At 35.9% G+C, this 15,091-nt stretch overlaps 1 protein-coding gene across 1 annotated transcript in view; it reads right to left on the bottom strand.

The window, feature by feature from the left end:
• Positions 1-14,674, bottom strand: part of LOC131855462 (neuroligin-1-like) — a 138,482-nt gene extending 123,808 nt beyond the window's left edge. Inside the window, exon 1 of the mRNA XM_059206739.1 lies at positions 14,393-14,674. The gene's annotated coding sequence lies outside the window, so the exon portion shown is untranslated. The remainder of the gene's footprint in view (positions 1-14,392) is intronic.
• Between the last annotated feature and the right edge of the window lie 417 nt (positions 14,675-15,091).

The following is a 15,091-nucleotide window of genomic DNA, read 5'->3' as shown; positions in this document are numbered from 1 at the left end:
TATGTCTTTAGACAGAACAAGCGAATTGGAAGCTAAGTGGCCTCGGACAGTGCGGTTTCAAAGGAGCTTCCTCCCGCGTACACTTACAATGTGGAATGAACTACATGCTGAGGTTTTCTCGAGAGACTACAGCATGGGGTTTTTCAAGAAGGATATATTAAGGTTTCTTAAGGCTCAGCAACACGCAAATAAATGTTTCCTGGGCTACGGTAACTGTTTACCATCAGGTGAGCCGTATGGTTGTTTGTCATTGTAATAAGTATACTATTCTTGTTAATATTATAAAAGCCAAAGTTTGTTAGTACGGAAGTTTGTTACTCTTTCACGGAAAAACTACTGAACGGATTTTGATGAAACTTTACAGTAATATAGCTCATGCATCAGAATAACACAAAGGCTATATTTTTTATTGAAATTTATGGGAATGAAACCGCTGGCACAGCTAGTAGTGACTAAAAGTGATACGATTTGTGAAACGTTTCCTAGCTAAAATTTTCGTGTCACAATGTTAGTTACCATACTCCTCTGAAACGGCCTGACCGATATTTATGAAATTTTATATGCATATTCAGTAGGTCTGAGAATCAGCTACAATCTATTTTTCATACCCCTAAGTGATAAGGGTTGTCCACACCTAACATATTTTTATTTTTTTTTGGGCAAAATTTTCTATTTATATTGTTTTATTCTGTGTCATTAAAAAATACATACAACCCTAAATTTTTACCCTTCTATTACCAACCCCTATTTTTTTATGGCGTTATTAATTTATATAGCAAAACGCTTGGTTACACCGGGACAGTTAGTATGTATATATAATACAGACAGATGACATGTAGCCTGCACTGCATTCACTCAACGCCGCAAAATTATTACCACAACAAAAACTTTACGTAACTTTATCTACACTTGACAGTTCGTCAAGTTTCTAACTGACAACTTTATCTACATATACAAAATTCTAAAATTCAAAAATACAAAGTACTTTATTCATATAGGTCTATTACAGACTCTTATGATATGTCAAATCTACCGTCAGTTCAGAATCAATTCGAGATGAGAAGTGACAAGAGACTCAGCTCGTATTCTTTTCAAATAAATGTTGCACATGTTTACAATAATACAGATTCATTTTTAAATTCAAATTTGGGAGAATAAAGTGACCACTAGTATATGCTATATCAAAAGCAAATAGTCTAATCAGTGTTCGTAACACGAACAGATCAGTCGCTACAAGCAGCATCCGTTCTCGAGTATGAACTATTGCTGTGTGGATTGCTCTGGGTTATTACCCAGAGCAATCCACACAGCGCCATCCGATGCTAAACTAAGCAGAGCTTGTGTTACGTGTACTCGATATTTATTTATTTATTTATTAGTATACAAAACAGATTACAGTCAATATAATAATATAACTAGGAGCGTGTAGTTCGGTACAAAACTGGATTGTAATCCAACACTATGTATGCCTAAGAGCTAAATTATATAGACGCATTCAATATACGCTAGATAGATAGATAAGGTTATATAATAAAAAGTAAACTAAATAGAAAATGATATATAACTACGTAATGCAATAAATTATCATGTTAACAGAATTTTATTTATATTAAAGAAAAGAAAATTGGTATACCTAATGTTAAATATAATTTGTCAGTTTACAGTGGAAATTTAATTGTCTCCGGAACTGGACCAGCGTTGAATGGAAAATATCTATATTTCTATTCGAGACAAGAATTTCATTGTATTGGCGACACATTCGAACTATTGGATTATAATAAGAAGTATTATTTGAGTAAACCTGAAGATAGAAGGTGTTATAATTACGGTTGCGTGATCTAAATCTCGTATTAAAGTTTAATAGAGAAAGAAGAGTGGACGAGTCCAACTGATGATGAATAATTTTATGTAACAAGGTTAGGTCATTATTTTGTCGTCTTATATATAAAATTAATAGTATATTATATATAAGATTAAAGTATTTCAGACGTTCACTGTAAGATGCAAGTTTACGACCTAATTACAGAGACGTTATTTAGAACTAGTCCTTTTTATCCCGCGACTTCGTCCGCGTGTTACAGTGACCTTTGAAGCATAAAATATTTAATAATCTTAGCCAAAAAACGCAAAAAAAATTTATCATTCTAGATTAAAAAATAAGGAATTTCCATACAAACATCCATATTATATTTTATCCCCTTAAGGGCTACATTTTTATCAATTTCGAATGTCATATTTATTCATATTTCATCCCCAGTCTAAAAAATAGGTTTTAAGATTCTTGCTTTTAAAATGACTTCTCTTCCATACAACCTTTCATCTACCCTTTCAACCCTTTAATTGTCCTTTCTCAGGGTTTAGACTATCTATATACCAAATTTAATTTAAATCGCTTCAGTAGTTTTGTAATAAAAGCTAAACAAACAGACAGAGTTACTATCGCATTTTTAAATGAGTAAGTATTATCTGCTACAAGATGCCGTTGTTACAATACAAACCTCTTCAAGTAATTTTGACAGTGGTTCATTACAGCATCGCGTCGGTAACTCGCGCCGCTCTTTTCCTTTTATTATCCTTACACAACTTTATTGCAGACTTATCAGCCTCGATCTTAGTTCCCATCCCTTTTTCCTGCCAGAGGAAGGCCGACGATTTCCTCCTGGCAGCCGTCCCCCGGGTCCATCATACTCGCAAGCAACGTGACCAGAATAATTTATTGCTCGCAGCTCACGCCGTCATAATCGCAAATATTATATGGCGCAACGAATGCCAGTAATTCCCCTACGCCAGTTTTAACTACCACACTCAAACATTTACTGATCGTAATCGAGTTATTTAGATGTAACTTACGGTGACCTAATTATGTGTTTAATCACGGAATTACTAACCTTGTGCCACTATATGGTAGATTTTCATTAAGGCCAGTCAATAACCATATGAGTCGTTAATAGCCTACAAAACTGCTAGAAGTACGTTTGGCGGCCTACGAAAGTGCTATTTCACATGGCGCTTGAAAGCCCATGGATTAGGCTAGGGCCAAACGTGGGTTGGAGGTGAATTTCTAATCAAAATCTTAATATCTTTATTCACATACACCTAAGAATATCCTTCAATTCTCGACGGGTCTAGATAGCGAACTTTGAAAAGGGCGAGCACAATAGATCTATATAGGTCGCAGTGTTACAGAACTTAACAGTAGATCAAACAACCCAAGAAAAAAATCTAATTAGAGATTCTTATGATTTGTCCGATTTACTGACAGCTCGGTCCTGCGCTGCTCGTCGTGGAGATCTTTGGGGGAGGCCTATGTCCAGCAGTGGACGTCTTCCAGGCTGCGATGATGATGATGATGATGACTGACAGCTCGGAGTGCATTCAATCCAAGAACTGACAAGAAACTAAGCTCTTATTCTTCTCAAATAGGCTTGTAAGTAATTAGAAAAATACAAACTCATTTTAATTTTAAATTATTTTCTACTAGAGAATGTAATTTTGGTATATGTGTATTGTGTAGTAAAAAACGATTATTTCAATATTACAAACAGACACGCCAATTTTATTTATATGTATAGATGTTAAGTTAGAAGAATCATTTAAATGATAAACAACGCAATCCATAACTTAAAACATGAACAACCGTTCACGTTGTAAGAAAACACCCAGATACAAATAATCATAAACATGAAATGTTCATGTCGAGGAATCGAACCGCGACCATCGGAAGTAAAGCGGTGTGCTAAACCGCTAGACCACCGAGGTCGTCGCAATGTCTATGTGTCTAAAAAATGTCTTCTATAAATGAAATACTCTTGAATTTGAATATTTACTAAATTATTCCAACTCCATTAAGCATCAAGGTTTGTTTAATTGAAATTCACACGGCGAACAAGAAGCAATCTCACGAACACGTGAAATATCTTCCAAACATTTTGCGATTTAAGATTTCCTTCCCAGAGTGGAAAAACTTCAGATATAACACCTCACTTACAAGTTTAATTGATTCCCAAGGTATTCTCGTACACTTGGATCTTAAACTTTGTTTATAGATCTTCTAAATCTTGAAGAGAAAATTAATGCCTACTTCATTAATTATCAAGTTATTTTCCGTAAATTTTTTTTATCTAATTTATACTAGTGTCATGATTTTCTATAAATACTAACATAATAATGGTATAAAATGTGTGTTGTTGCCACTATCGTAAGAAAGTTGATAGAGGGCGCCACTGAGTTATGCTGTGTAGATAGCAGCGCCATATTCTCCAGACTACTTTCTAGAATGAATATCTGTGCCTGTGGCTAGTCTATGGCATGCCATGTTACATTAACATGGCATGCCATAGACTAGCCACAGGCACAGGTATTTAGTCGCTATTGCCCCACCACCAATGGGTGGTGGGGCAATAGCGACTACTGGGGAGAGAATACATTTGAGAGGACACTTAGGTCTTGATAGTCGAGTAGTCTTCTTCTTCTTCTTCGTTTCAACGGCAACCAAATACATATATTTAAATATATTTTCCCCAGAACGCCGCGACAACCCTTGCGCACTCCGTCGCATCCCTTAGGTCTCCCTTTGTGCAGACTGCTGGGCACAAAGAACAAGCCAGCAGGTGTGCCATAGTCTGGGATGGCGCTCCGCAGTCACAAGCCTCCCTTGAAGCGGCACCCCACTTTACCAAGTTGTACCTGCAGCAGCCCATCTGGGTTCGTAGTCTGTTGAGCGATTTCCAAATGGGCCATTGCAGGTCGCTACCTGGGGGCAGGTGTTCGATTGGTTGAATAAAGTCCAAAGGAGCAGGATGATTCAACTTCCATAATTCTACTTTGGCTTTAAGTGGTTCGTTGGTCAAGGCACTTGTCCCTCTTAAAAAAGTCTTCCTGCTTTTTAAGCGGACATCGGGAATAGTGTGGTTATGAAGTGGGTGGTGGGAATCAGTTTCTTGTCTCCTTTTTTCCATCTCGCACAACACCTGTCGTCGAACATCTGGTGGAGCAATTCCTGTGAGTGGATACAGCATATTTAGGGGTGTTGGTTTGAGGCAGCCCGTTATAATACGACATGTCTCATTGAGTCGAGTAGTGAATAACTAAGTAGTACCATTCACAGTTAATTTAATACTGGCTACCCGATCCTGCATCACACGGGTGTACACGTATTATACATATAACCTTCCTCTTGAATCACTCTCTCTATTAAAAAAACCGCTTCAAAATCCGTTGCGTAGTTTTAAAGTTTCAAGCATATATAGGGACGGACAGACAGCGACGTTGTTTTATACTATGTAATGATATTATATACTAGTTATAATGTTCTCAGATTCAATAAAAATAAGTAGATAGAAGTACTAAGAAAGATTTGTAGAAATAACATTAAAATCTCATAAGGAAGAATAACTCCTTCGAGATTTATGAAATGAAGATATGGAAATAAAATTGTAGATTTCTCAGAGAACATACATATAAATTGCATAAACAGATAATATACTAAATTGATTTTTTTTAACACATAATTTTGGTTTATTACTTGTCTAATAAATTAATATTATATTACATTATATATCTATAAACAGGGTGGTTAATTTAATTGACTTAACGTAATTGTACAACTAAGAACCTAAAATTAAAAAGCTTAAAAAAATATAATATGATGACTAAAATATATTATTAAAAGGGGTTCCTTTAGGCAAAGTGCCGAAGATAATGGCAGCGTTCCCTCTTTGAATAGCTAGACTAATTCTTTGTCCAAGGTAGCTGCCAGCTCTTCGGTCTTCTGTGATGTCGACTAACTATTTCGTTATTTCTTTGAAAAGTCTTATAGCGCTAAGTTGATTATCTTTTATGCGTTCATTTATAGTAACGTGTAGAAAATATGATACGTTACTGCAACAGATACAAATAATCATAAACATGAAATGTTCATGTCGAGGAATCGAACCGCGACCATCGGAAGTAAAGCGGTGTGCTAAACCGCTAGACCACCGAGGTCGTCGCAATGTCTATGTGTCTAAAAAATGTCTTCTATAAATGAAATACTCTTGAATTTGAATATTTACTAAATTATTCCAACTCCATTAAGCATCAAGGTTTGTTTAATTGAAATTCACACGGCGAACAAGAAGCAATCTCACGAACACGTGAAATATCTTCCAAACATTTTGCGATTTAAGATTTCCTTCCCCAGAGTGGAAAAACTTCAGATATAACACCTCACTTACAAGTTTAATTGATTCCCAAGGTATTCTCGTACACTTGGATCTTAAACTTTGTTTATAGATCTTCTAAATCTTGAAGAGAAAATTAATGCCTACTTCATTAATTATCAAGTTATTTTCCGTAAATTTTTTTTATCTAATTTATACTAGTGTCATGATTTTCTATAAATACTAACATAATAATGGTATAAAATGTGTGTTGTTGCCACTATCGTAAGAAAGTTGATAGAGGGCGCCACTGAGTTATGCTGTGTAGATAGCAGCGCCATATTCTCCAGACTACTTTCTAGAATGAATATCTGTGCCTGTGGCTAGTCTATGGCATGCCATGTTACATTAACATGGCATGCCATAGACTAGCCACAGGCACAGGTATTTAGTCGCTATTGCCCCACCACCAATGGGTGGTGGGGCAATAGCGACTACTGGGGAGAGAATACATTTGAGAGGACACTTAGGTCTTGATAGTCGAGTAGTCTTCTTCTTCTTCTTCGTTTCAACGGCAACCAAATACATATATTTAAATATATTTTCCCCAGAACGCCGCGACAACCCTTGCGCACTCCGTCGCATCCCTTAGGTCTCCCTTTGTGCAGACTGCTGGGCACAAAGAACAAGCCAGCAGGTGTGCCATAGTCTGGGATGGCGCTCCGCAGTCACAAGCCTCCCTTGAAGCGGCACCCCACTTTACCAAGTTGTACCTGCAGCAGCCCATCTGGGTTCGTAGTCTGTTGAGCGATTTCCAAATGGGCCATTGCAGGTCGCTACCTGGGGGCAGGTGTTCGATTGGTTGAATAAAGTCCAAAGGAGCAGGATGATTCAACTTCCATAATTCTACTTTGGCTTTATGTGGGTCATTGGTCAAGGCACTTGTCCCTCTTAAAAAAGTCTTCCTGCTTTTTAAGCGGACATCGGGAATAGTGTGGTTATGAAGTGGGTGGCGGGAATCGGTTTCTTGTCTCCTTTTTTCCATCTCGCACAACACCTGTCGTCGAACATCTGGTGAAGCAATTCCTGTGAGTGGATACAGCATATTTAGGGGTGTTGGTTTGAGGCAGCCCGTTATAATACGACATGTCTCATTGAGTCGAGTAGTGAATAACTAAGTAGTACCATTCACAGTTAATTTAATACTGGCTACCCGATCCTGCATCACACGGGTGTACACGTATTATACATATAACCTTCCTCTTGAATCACTCTCTCTATTAAAAAAACCGCTTCAAAATCCGTTGCGTAGTTTTAAAGTTTCAAGCATATATAGGGACGGACAGACAGCGACGTTGTTTTATACTATGTAATGATATTATATACTAGTTATAATGTTCTCAGATTCAATAAAAATAAGTAGATAGAAGTACTAAGAAAGATTTGAGGAAATAACATTAAAATCTCATAAGGAAGAATAACTCCTTCGAGATTTATGAAATGAAGATACGGAAATAAGATTGTAGATTTCTCAGAGAACATACATATAAATTGCATAAACAGATAATATACTAAATTGATTTTTTTTAACACCTAATTTTGGTTTATTACTTGTCAAATAAATTAATATTATATTACATTATATATCTATAAACAGGGTGGTTAATTTAATTGACTTAACCTAATTGTACAACTAAGAACCTAAAATTAAAAAGCCTATCAAAATATAATATGATGGCTAAAATATATTATTAAAAGGGGTCCCTTTAGGCAACGTTCCGAAGATACTGGCAGCGTTCCCTCTTTGAATGGCTAGACTAATTCTTTGTCCAAGGTAGCTGCTAGCTCTTCGGTCTTCTGTGATGTCGACTAACCATTTCGTTATTTCTTTGAAAAGTCTTATAGCGCTATATTGATTATCTTTTATGCGTTCATTTAAAGTAACGTGTAGAAAATATGATACGTTACTGCAAAATATAGGAGCGGGTTGCTCTCTCTCTGTTCGAGGCGACTGAGACGACCACACGTGAATGTACAGCGACGCAATTTATGTGGAGTGTAATTTGAAAAAGTAATAAAATAAAACTGCTGCATCGACATATCATTACTGAAACTTCTCAATAGTATAAACAGATAATGAGCTATATTAAGTATCTTTTATTCATTAATTTAAAGTAACGTGTAAAAAAAATAATAATAATCTCATGACAATTCACACAGCGCCATCTAGACCCAAGTTAAGCTAGCTAAAGCTTGTTTTATGGATACTAGACAACTGATACAAATACATAGATATTTTTTTTTCGTAAATACATACATATACATAGAAAATACCCAGACCGATACAAACAATCAAACTCATGAATACAAATGTTTGTGCCGTGCGAGGAATCGAACCCGCGACCATCGGACGTAAAGCGGTATGCTAGACAATATTTTTTTGGCAGGTAGCTGATGTAATAAGGAGTAACTTAGGTTACTTTTATTTTAGCGAAATAAATTTTCTGAATTACATTACATTCAGCCACCCACCTACCCCGACTTTTGTTTTCACTAAATTTCGCTTCACCAAAATAACATTTTTTTACAATTTTCGTCTGTCTGTATGTCTGTTTGTTCCGGCTAATATCTGAAATGGCTGGACCGATTTTGATGAGACTTTTTTGGCAGGTAGCTGATGTTATAAGGAGTAACTTAGGTTACTTTTATTTTAGATAAATAAAGTTACACTCCACGCGGACGAAGTCTCAGAAACAGCTAGTAGTGAAATAAATTTTCTAAATTTTATGTTATTTCTTAAGATTTCATCTATCTAGATTCATTGTCTCTTTGAGTGAGCTCACAATTGCTCACTTAAAAATTCTTTAAGCCATTCACAGGATATCCACTTCATTTGTGTATCGATCAGGAAATACCACAAAGCACAGTACATCTGGATTACAATCAGCCACCCACCTACATCGACTTTTGTTTTCACTCAATTTCGCTTTGTACTTAGTAACATCAATCTTGCACTGTCCATTTACTCTACATGTCCGATCCCTTGTAACATTTTTCTTCTGTTCTCAACATTGTTCTTTATTTTTTAATTATAAATCACTAGCTGTACTTTGTATGTGGATAACCTTAGATATTTTAACATATTTATTTATTTATCTTAGCCAAGAATAGAGTAGAATAGAAAGTCATTTATTCAAATAAACTTAATTTAAGCACTTTTGAATAGTCACAGTTATCAATCTTTTAATCTACCGCTCATTCGGAAAGCTGTCTCATCACAAGAAGAACGAGCAAGAAACTTGTGTGTTGCTCTTTTAAACAATCATTGTAATTTTACATTTCCAATTTAGTAGTTTAAGATATTTATTTATCTAACACAAGCCAAGAATAGAGTAGAATAGGAAGTCATTTATTCAAATAAACTTAATTTAAGTAATTTTGAATAGTCATATTTTTTTTTATCTACCTCTCATTCGGAAAGCTGTCTCATCACAAGAATAACGAGCAAGAAACTTTAGCTTCAGATATTAAGCACACAATAGGATTAAAACAGTCGTAGTGATTAGAGCAGACTAGTCCCTACAAGCAGCACTCGTTCACGAGTATGACGTATGAGCCAGCCATCACTGCGCTCGACCATATTTTATGACCCGGCCCAAAACACCGCCACATATTTGGACATTTTAGTGATCATAACTACTTTCGACTCGACCACGTCCTAGCTACTAAAAATTACCATATGGTAGTTATAGTATCTGTAGTTTACATAAGAATGCATGCGACAATCAGTACATAACCACTACACTATCATATTTGAAGAAAAAAAATATTTCAAGCAAATTCATTTTATGGTTTTAGACAATGACCAATTTAATTACAAACTTTCATCCCCAATTTTATTTTACCGTCCTCAATGGTAAAATTTAAACAAAACTTGAATTTCATATTAACTTTTATTTAATCAACAGCCTTAAAAGTAAGTTCCAAACTTTTAGCTTTAAAAATGGCGATACTTCCACACAACGTTTCATTTCCCATTTTTAAGTTTTAGCGTCGAAGCGCTACACAGACAGACAGTTATTTTCGCATTTATAATACTACTAAGGATGGGCCAAATTTCAGCCGCTTTGAAAATGTAAATGAAAATCTCTATAAAACTGCGCTGCACGATTCTCGTTAGGGCTGGCATTTTTAATAATCAAATCTTTGCCCAAGAAATGTAAAGTAAGAGATGATTTAAAATTTTTAGCATGGCAACAATCTGGAAAACGTGGGGCATAAACGATGAGGAGGCGGGACTGTCTCCCGCCAGCTCCTTCGCTTTTATTGCAGGCATAAAACAAGTTTATTGCTCTCTTATCAGATGCTGAAATCAAGAAGTTTGCCAGCACCGTACGCATTCACCCGGCCATGTCTGATAGTGCACAATATCTTTTGAATCTCGTACACAATACACTCAGGCCATTACAGTAAAAGCGGATTAAATTTATTCCTATGAATGTATAAGAATGAAAAATAGAATTTATTGACTCATCTTGAGACAACAATTTGCACAACTCAACATAATACTGGAAACAGTTTCCAGCGCTGATTTTCATTGGACCCACGTACGCTTATAAATTATAATTTAAACCATATATAGGATATTATAATAAAACTGGATAAATGCATTCCTATGAATATATAAGAATGAAAATATAGAATAGTATAGAATTTATTGACTCGTCTTGAGACAACAATACAAACAACAATGTATGTACATTACAACACAGAGTCAATGTGGACCACAACTCAACATAATGCTGGAAACATAGTTTTTAGCGCTAATTTTCAATTGCGATCACAGTACGCACATAAATTATAATTTAAAACATAATAATATATCAGATATTACATTAAAACCGAATAACATTTATTCCTATGAAAACTAGAATTTATTGACTCGTCTTGAGACAACAATTTACATACATTACAAAACTGAGCCAATGTGGATCACAACTCAGCATTATGCTGGAACCAGTTTCAAGCACTGATTTTCAGTCTGTACTGTACAGACGCACATAAATTACAATAAAGATATTATATAAAACAGATTTTACATAGAGTATGATCTATTCATACTCGTCAAGGGTTGCTTGTGGGGACTGGTCTGTTTAGGTTACGAACACTGATTACACTATTTGCTTTAGCAATATCATATGCTGGAGGTCACTCTATTCTCTCAAATTTGAATTTAAAAATATATCTGTATTATTGTAAACATGTACAACATTTATTTGAAAAGAATACGAGCTGAGTTTCTTGTCAGTTCTTCTCATCTTGAAATCATTCCGAACTGACTGTAGATTTGACATATCATAACAGTCTGTAATAGACCTATATGAATAAAGATATTTTGAATTCGAATTTGAATATGCAAATATAAGATATCTAAGAAAAATACTTTGAATATAATTATTCAAAACCTTCGTTAAACAAAATAGGGACTGTTTTATATACATGAAAAGGAGGGCAACGGTGAAGGAGTCCCTATGGACTTGAGGGCTCGATGTCGACATGAAAGCTAGAGAACTGTTAATTAACGCAGCACGCGTAGTTACTCGTTAATTTGTGCAACTCTTTTCAGCAGTGCCTATATAATCCATTTACAAATATACTTTAAATATAATCTTATTAAATCACTAGCTTTCGCCCGCGGCTTCGCTCGCGTTAATTTATCCCCTTAGGGGTGGAATTTATATTTGGGAATGTCTACGTCATAGTAGCTTTATGCATGCAAAGTCTCAGGCCGATCGGTTTAAAATTGACAGTTTCATATAAACATTCATTTCATCCCCTATTTTATCCCTTTTGAGGGTAGAATTAATCAAAATCCTTTCTTAGCGGATGCCTACGTTATAACATCTACCTGCATGCCAAATTTCAGCCCGATCCGTCCAGTGGTTTGGTCTGTGCGTTGATAGATCACTACGTATACTACTACAGTCACATTTGAATTATATATATTTATATGGCGTTGCAGTGCTGTGCTGTGATACTCATATTGATAATGATTTAATAAGAATTATCATCATTACATAATATAAAATAAAGTCACTGCCGCTGTCTGTCCTTATGTATGCTTAAATCTTTAAAATTACGCAACGGATTTTGAAGCGATTTTTATTAATAGATAGAGAGATTCAAGAGGAACGTTTATATGTATAATATATATACACCCGTACGAAGCCAGGGCGAGCTAGTAATATACATTTGACGACCTCGGTAGACTAGTGGTTTAGAACATCTTACTTTCGATGGTCGCGGGTCCGATTCCCGCACGGATCAAACATTTGTATTCTTAAGTAGGATTGTTTGTATCGAGTCTGGGTGTTTTCTATGTATATTGTGCATTTACGAAAATAATATATGTATATCTGTGTATTTGTATCAGTTATCTAGTAACTATAGAAATAAATAGAAATATATATATAATCTTTATTCAAATAAACTCATTACAAGCACTTTTGAATAGTCATATTTTGATTCTACCACTCATTCGGACCGCAGATTCATCACAAGAAACTTGTGTTGCTCTTTTGAAATAGATACAATATATTTTAAATAATTACAGAATAACAAGTAAGAGGCATGCGATAATCAACATAGAAACCGCTACGTACTCATTCTTAGTGCAAGCTTTAGCTAGCTTAACTTGGGTCTAGATGGCGCCGTGTAAATGTGTGAATTGTCCTGAAATTATTATAATGTTCTTAGAAAATCAGACGCTTTTAACTTAGATACAATATTCACTTTTTATGTGACTGAGATAATAGACAAGTTTATAGCCTGTCTAAAGATAAATGGTAGTAATACAGACAGCAGTGATACTGAGAATATTGTGCATTGTATTGTATTCCAGGGAACGACAAACTAACCATTCACAGGACGTATTCGCAACACGATCGTTACTTGTCCACAATAAGTCAGGCTGGCGACTACAATTGGCTGCAGACAATATCAGCACACACTGTAACGCTACATTTATGTATTACGAGAAGAACAGAGATCTTTAGTTCACAAGATGATTTGAAAGTCTAATGGTATATTGGAAGATACAGATCTAATATAAGTAGGAAATTTTTTGGATATAGTTAACATTTTTTCATTATAAATTCAGATTGCGCAGTTTCAATGTCCGGTAAATACCATTATTTTATAATTGCCATTTTTTACTGAAAATTTAATCCTCTTAGGAAAGTTAGAATGTCGTCGTTTTTGTAATAAACCCGAAACAGCAAAAAACGAAATCCCAGGATCTCGACAAAAAGTTAGTCTTTCGAGCGCCGTGTGTTTGGTCGTTAGCGTTGTCTCAGACTAAATGCTGTCCTACGTTTATAGCTGGGTAAATTTCATTGCAAATAACAAAGTGTATTATACAAAATACTAATAGGCCTAATACTTTGCCAGATGGTGTTGTCTTGTAAACGTTGGTATTATTCTCGCATCGTCCCGGATAAATCAGAGCTCTCTAAGTTTATCCTACGTAATTAATACGCCTCAGACCCACCCGATCCGATGTTAATTATTATTAATTATTGTAGCACTATGCGACATCTCCCTTAACTAACATCTGCTAAATGTTCAGCTTAATATTAATTATGTGAAGGCAAATTAGTTGACGATACCTCTAATGCTGAGATTACTCAATCATAGTTTATTTCCTTATAATTACTCCTAGTAGACTAAATGTCTATTCCATTAGGAGTATCACATCACCAAACTTGAAGGGAGCACTTAATTTCTTATAGCATTGATTATATTTTAAGGTCTGATAAATCAGTTCTCTTTTTTCGGTAGTCGTTGACATCACTTAAGGTCTTACTCTTTGAAAGGTTGAAAGTGTCTTAAGTATTTATTCAAGGGACTCTAAATCGTGGGAAAGACAATCCGGACTCGTGCGTATTAAGTAGTAGCTAGGTTTGGGTTTGAAAACCATGTCGTTAGGACTGTTAAGGGGCTGCTTACCCGTGGAGCGTCACAATGCGCACACTCTTCATTTACTCGTTAATATGCAATGCTTACACCACACATAATCCAGCGCTAAAGGCCACACTCATTTAGGCATGATGAACATATAAAATTAAATATTTAACGTGTGAAGCAGTGCCTCGGCTCGTTCATCTTGATAACTCGTTAAGTAGTGACAGGGCTGCGACTTATTAATGTTAGGAGTACGGCACGAGGGCCACTAAATATTACATGCGACCCACCTCGAGCGGTGCCGGCTCTCCGAGGTAGCCCCGATCTATTATTCACTCGACGACACTAGCATACATTTCCGAAAATTCACCATAGCACAGTATCGAGAGCACTTCACGTCACACCTGTCCTGATCCACAAAGTGGGTTATGTCGTTGAGGATAAATTGGATTCTATTGTAAAGCAAACGCGACGCGGCAGTACGGCGACGTTGGCCGGGAATACGAAGATTTTCCCGAACACTGATAGGGGTGAGGGCGCGGCACGGTAGGGGGTAATACGTGCAAGTTGTACGGCGGGTGCCGCGCGACTGGATTCGGAGGCTCGGAGCCGTTTCGCCTGATGCTGCCTCCTGCCCGCGCTCGCGCTTCACGCCTGCCGTATAAAGCTCGCCAGTGACGATGCACTCAAAAGGACATCAATGTAGGTAACCATCCATAACTTTTTATGCAATAATTTGATTTGGGTTATTCTTCTTTTTGTTCGTTTGGGTTTGGATTAATGTTAATTGTATGGGTATTAATAATAATATTGCATAGTTAAGTGTGCAAAAAGGGAAAAATAGAATTTCCTTTGATAATTTTCAACTTTTCTTCTTCTAAATATGGACAAACTAATACGTTTTTCATTTGGTGATGCTAAATGAAAAACTTTAAGAATAAAATATTGCAATTGTTTAAATTAAACTTAAATATTCCGTTATTACATCT

The sequence above is a fragment of the Achroia grisella genome, unplaced genomic scaffold, assembly GCF_030625045.1.
Source record: "Achroia grisella isolate CSIRO2021 unplaced genomic scaffold, CSIRO_AGI_Agris_v1 utg1422, whole genome shotgun sequence".
Lineage (NCBI taxonomy): Eukaryota > Metazoa > Arthropoda > Insecta > Lepidoptera > Pyralidae > Achroia > Achroia grisella.
This window is presented reverse-complemented; position numbering and strand designations above follow the sequence as displayed.